Source organism: Terrapene carolina, unplaced genomic scaffold, assembly GCF_002925995.2.
Source record: "Terrapene carolina triunguis isolate 2854851 unplaced genomic scaffold, T_m_triunguis-2.0 Scaffold30901, whole genome shotgun sequence".
Taxonomy (NCBI): domain Eukaryota; kingdom Metazoa; phylum Chordata; order Testudines; family Emydidae; genus Terrapene; species Terrapene triunguis.
In genome coordinates, this window is record NW_020695252.1 from 1 (window position 1) to 5,040 (window position 5,040).

The 5,040-nt window shown below is 62.4% G+C and overlaps 1 long non-coding RNA gene across 1 annotated transcript; it reads right to left on the reverse strand.

Annotated features, from left to right (window-relative positions):
• Positions 1-364: 364 nt before the first annotated feature.
• Positions 365-2,576, reverse strand: LOC113409197. The gene is made up of 5 exons (XR_003370468.2): positions 2,525-2,576; positions 1,707-1,766; positions 1,056-1,100; positions 681-737; positions 365-415 (listed from the first exon to the last, which is right to left on the reverse strand). It is a non-coding gene; the product is annotated as an uncharacterized LOC113409197 (long non-coding RNA).
• Between the last annotated feature and the right edge of the window lie 2,464 nt (positions 2,577-5,040).

The window sequence follows — 5,040 nt, forward strand, 5'->3', positions numbered from 1 at the left end:
GATGTCAGGACTCCTGGGTTCTATCCCTTGCCAAGCCCCAGCCCCGTGCCTCAGTTTCCCTCTCCATACTCGAGGCTCACTATGGCCGTCCCCTCGCCAACAGCCAGATGGGGGCAGGCTGGGGGCGGACAAGGTTCCCCCCGTCCGCAGTGTCCTGGGATGTCTCTAGTCGTGCGATCGCACAAGGGAGCAGGCTCCCCCAGCTCTGCGGGGAAAGCCGGGACCCCTGCGTCCAGCCTGCACCAAATCGCCGTGCTTTGGATTCCAATCAGCCGGTGGGAGAGAGCCGTGAGCTCTCCCACACGCCAGAACCCTGACCCTCTGTCGCCCAGGTTTGGGACTCGGGGCAGTGAGGACTGCAAAGGGGAGATGGGGGCGCTCCTACCTGCACCATAACCAGCGGGGACCCCATAGCCTGTGCAGAAAGAAGGAGAGAGGGGTTAGAGCCAGACGTGTTTGTGGGAGAGTGCACAGCGCTGCCCACTGCTGGAGGGGATCGGGACTGTGTGTGTGTGTCAGGTGTCCTATAGTGCTCCGAGCTAACAGGGATTCTCCTTTAGCGTCACACTCCCCAGAGAGGACTCCAGTATTTCTATGCCCAGCAGGTCAGGGATTCACCCTGCCAAGGTGGGCAGAGAAAGGAGCCTTTGCCCTCAGTGGGGCACTCGATCTCCACTCACCTGCTTTGCCCGGCTTCACCCGTACACCTGGTGCCACTCCAAACCCGTTCTGAGCTCCTGCCGGGAACAGAGAGGAAAGGGATTAGCTGGGAGGAGCAGCGGACAAGATGGGCTCCATCTCTGCTGGGGGAACAGTCCCTCTCAGATGGAGCTGGCCAGGTCTCTGCCCTGGGTGGGACGGATCTGGAAGGATCTCAGGGTGTGGGGTCTCATGACTGGAGGACACGTTTTCTGGAATCCCACCACCCAACCATCCCTGCTCAGTTTGGGAAGGAGCTGAGACCAGACGTCACGAGCACCATGGGCAGCCCCCAAACCACCCAGCAACTTCCGCCCCTAGCCTCTCACCCCCCCAGCCCCACACCCAGGGCTCACCCGGTCCCGGCTGCAGTCCTTGGGGTCCATAGCCGGTGTATGGTCCTGGAAGGAAGGAGCAGACACTAGTGTTGAAGGATGCAGCAAACGCACCATCACAGTTCGCTACAGGGGAGTCGGACCTAGTGGGTTAGAGCAGGGGGGCTGGGAGCCAGGACTCCTGGGTTCTATCCATGGCTGTGGAAGGGATTGGGGATTGGTGGGTTAAAGCAGGTGGGGCTGGGAGCCAGGACTCCTGGGTTCTATCCCAGCTGTGGGAGAGAAGTGGGGTCTGGGGTAGGGGCTGGGTGTCACCCACCTGCCTTGGCTCCGGCTGGTCCCAGTCCAGCTCCAGGGTGAACTCCCCCTACGCCTGCAACCCATATAGCACACGGGGTGAGCCAGCCCCCTGTGCCCCCCCCCCGCTCTCCTGCTGGGAGACCATCCCCCCTCCCCTGAGAATGCTGGGTCCAGCTCAGCCAGCTAGCCAGGGACCCCCTGGGCAGCCCTGCCCCCTTTCCCCAGCCCCCCTCTGCATCCTTCATCCAGCCTCATACACACCCCTTCCCTCTCTCTCTCCATCCACGCCCGATGCCCCCTCTCTTCCCCCTAACATCACGGTCTGCCCGCTCAGGAACACCTCCCCCTGTGCCCGGCTGGGGCGCCACTTACCCCGGATCAGCGATGGCAGGTAGAGACGCCCTAGGGCTCCGTTTGCCTGCGGTTTCACTCCTGGGAGGGGGTACAGAGAGGGGGGCATAGGGGAGCTGTCAGAGATGGGGTATCCCTAGAGAAGCGTTGAGGTACAGGGTGGTCAGGGGATACCAAGGGGCTGGGATTCCTGGGAGATATGAGGGGACTGTGGGTTGAGGGTCCCTGCAAGAATGGGGTGGGGAGTTGGTGACCCTGGCAGAGGGGGGCACTGAGGACGGGGGACGCTTTCGGGCAGGGACCCATGGGAAGAGGGTCTGGGATCAACTCCAGAGCAACAGGTACAACCCAGGAGTCCTGGTTCCCAGCCCCATGCATGGGCGAGGACAAGGGCGGCTGGCAGCACCTGAACTGGGACTTTGTGAACCAATCCAGGACTCCTGGGTTTTCTCCCAGCTCTGGGAAGGGAGTGGAGTCTGGTGGGTGAGAGCAGGGGGGGCTGGGAGCTAGGACTCCTGGGTTCTCTCCCGGCTCTGGGAGGGGAGTGGGGTCTGGTGGATTTGAGCAGGGGGATCTGGGAGCCAGGACTCCTGGGTTCTCTCCCGGCTCTGGGAGGGGAATCAATCTAATCTCATCCTTAATTCAACCCGTTTCTCTCCCCTCAGCCAGGGGCTAGACATCCCTCCCCCGAACTGCAGAGCTGCCCCCAAGTGTCCCCTCTGGTCCCCAGGACCTGCAGCACCCCACAGGGGCAGTGCCATCATATGAGGCAGCCCTGGCCCCCACCACTATCCTGTCCCAGCCCAGCCCCCCAAGCCCCACCCCCCTGCCCTGCTCACCCCCCTGCAGGCTGCCCCCGGCCAGGCACAGCAGCAGCAGCAGCAAAAGCAGCCCAGCGTGCAGGGTCCCCAGCCCCATGGCGATGTGAGCTCCCCCTCAAGCTCTGGGCCCCCTATATACCCATGGCCCCGCCCCCCCAGAGAACGGCTCTGCCCCTGGCCCCACCCCCAGCGACCCACTGCCGGGAGGGGGGAGCACCTGCAAGGAGGGGGCAAGGGAATGTGTGTGATACACCCGCACACCAATAGACACACTCCATTGCTCGCAATGAAACACACACACACTGACACACTTGCAGTGATACACACACACATATAGACGTACACACTGTTACACTGATACACACACACCTTGAAACACACACTGATCCACAGATACACACCGATACCCACTTGCGCTGATCCCCACACACATATACACCCCCATCGACACACATACTGATACACCCCCACCCTGTTCCACGCACACACTGATACAACCATTGATAGACACCCATCCACACACACATACACTGATACATGCAAACACAACCGGAGACACACGCACCGATCCACACAACCTCACACACCATCCACCCACACAAACACAGACACACACTGCTGCATACACCCCACATTGTGCACACACCATCCGCAGATACACTAACACACACACTCACATCCCACAGGCGCGCACACAGTTGCAAACAGTCACACAACACAGCTATGTGCGCACACGGAGCAGGGGTCAACCCCTCAAGCAGGAGGTGGCACTAGGGATGCCCCCCCACAGACACACAAACGGTAACTGCAGCTTGTCAAAACGGGGTGTATGATTATGTAATTGTGTCTGCAGTGTGGGAGTGGGGCTGCGAGTCGGGAGTGAGGGGCACTGGCTGAGCTGGGGGGGGAGCCCAGGGCTGGGCTAGCAGGGGCTGCGGGTCGGGAGTGAGGGGCACCGGCAGAGCTGGGGTGGGAGCCCAGGGCTGGGCTAGCAGGGGCTGCGGGTCGGGAGTGAGGGGCACCGGTAGAGCTGGCCTAGGGGCCCAGGGCTTGGCTAGCCTCAGCCTCTTGTGATACAGAATTGTTAAGGGCCTCCGGTGCTGTGGGCTTCCTCCCAGCAGTGCCCTGGCAGCTGGCGGCCGTGCTGGAAGCGAACGCCAGCGCGCGCCCTGCTGAGGAAGCCATAAAGCCGCAGGATAATTCGCTCTGTCTGTTGTCACCGGCCAAGGTAAACGTTGGGCCCCCGGCCCGGCTGGTAAAACACCGATCCCTGCGGTCGGCAAACAGCCCTCCAGCCAGCTCAGCAATGAGTCCGATCCGGTTGTGTCTGAAGAGTCTGGAGGTGTGGGGGATCGTGTGTCAGGGGGGGCTGACCCCCAGATCCTGCCCTATGGGGGGACCTCTGTTAGGATGGGGGGAAATGGAAGGGTCCGGGAGAGGATTGGTGTGTACATGAGCTGCACTGCACCCTGCTGGAGGGACCATATATAGCATGGCGCCCCCTAGCACCAGGCTGGGATATGGGGCAGGGACCCCTGGGGGCACGGTGCCCCCTAGCACCAGGCTGGGATATGGGGCAGGGACCCCTGGGGGCACGGCACCCCCTAGCACCAGGCTGGGATATGGGGCAGGGACCCCGGGGGCACGATGCCTGCTGTGTAGATCTTTGGGGCTCTCACCCTGCCCCGGCACATTTTGGGTGCAAGATCCATTCCCTACCTCTGTGGGGTGGGGGATCGGGGTGGGGAGGGCGCTATGGGGGTCAGATGTGGGGAGGACAAGCACAGCTCTGTCAGGGAATGTCACATGGGGAGGGGGACGGCGGGACTGAAAAAGCAGCGGCTCCCTCCCTGGGCAAGGGGCGAATGCCCCACTCCCCACCCCCCCACACCCGGCTCGGCAGAGCCCAGGGGCGCAGTCCTGCCACCAGGGGACGTGTCTGCCCCTTTTGTCCCCAGCACACAAAGGCTGGAAACTGACTCTGGAGAGCGGCCCTGACCCCGGGAGCTGGGGATGAAGGGAATAGACTGAGACTGAGGGACCCAGGAGTCCTGACTCCCAGCCCCCCTGCTCTAACCCACTAGACCCCACTCCCCTGCCAGAGCTGGGGAGAGAACCCAGGAGTCCTGGCTCCCCGCCCTGCCCCCACCCTCTTATCACACTGCTCTTTTTCTTTCCTTCTCCTGACACATTCCTCCCGTCTGCCCCCTGACCCCTCCCTTCCTATTCCCCAACTGACCCCCTGCCCCAGACATCACGGCCCCCTGCCAAATTCTCCCCACCCAGCCACTATTTGCCTTTCCCATCAGCCTCTCCGGCTGTCTGTGAGGGGGGAGCCCAATGGGGGGGGTGACCCCAGGTGACCCCCTGCCCCATGATTCACAGGCCCTCCTTTGAAACACTGCCCTGCAGTATTTTACACGGTGAGGATACGGGGAGTGGCAGCTGGAGAGAACCCAGGAGTCCTGGCGCTCAGCCCTCCCGCTCTAACCCACCAGAGCCCACTCCCCGCGAACCCAGGAGTCCTGATCTAG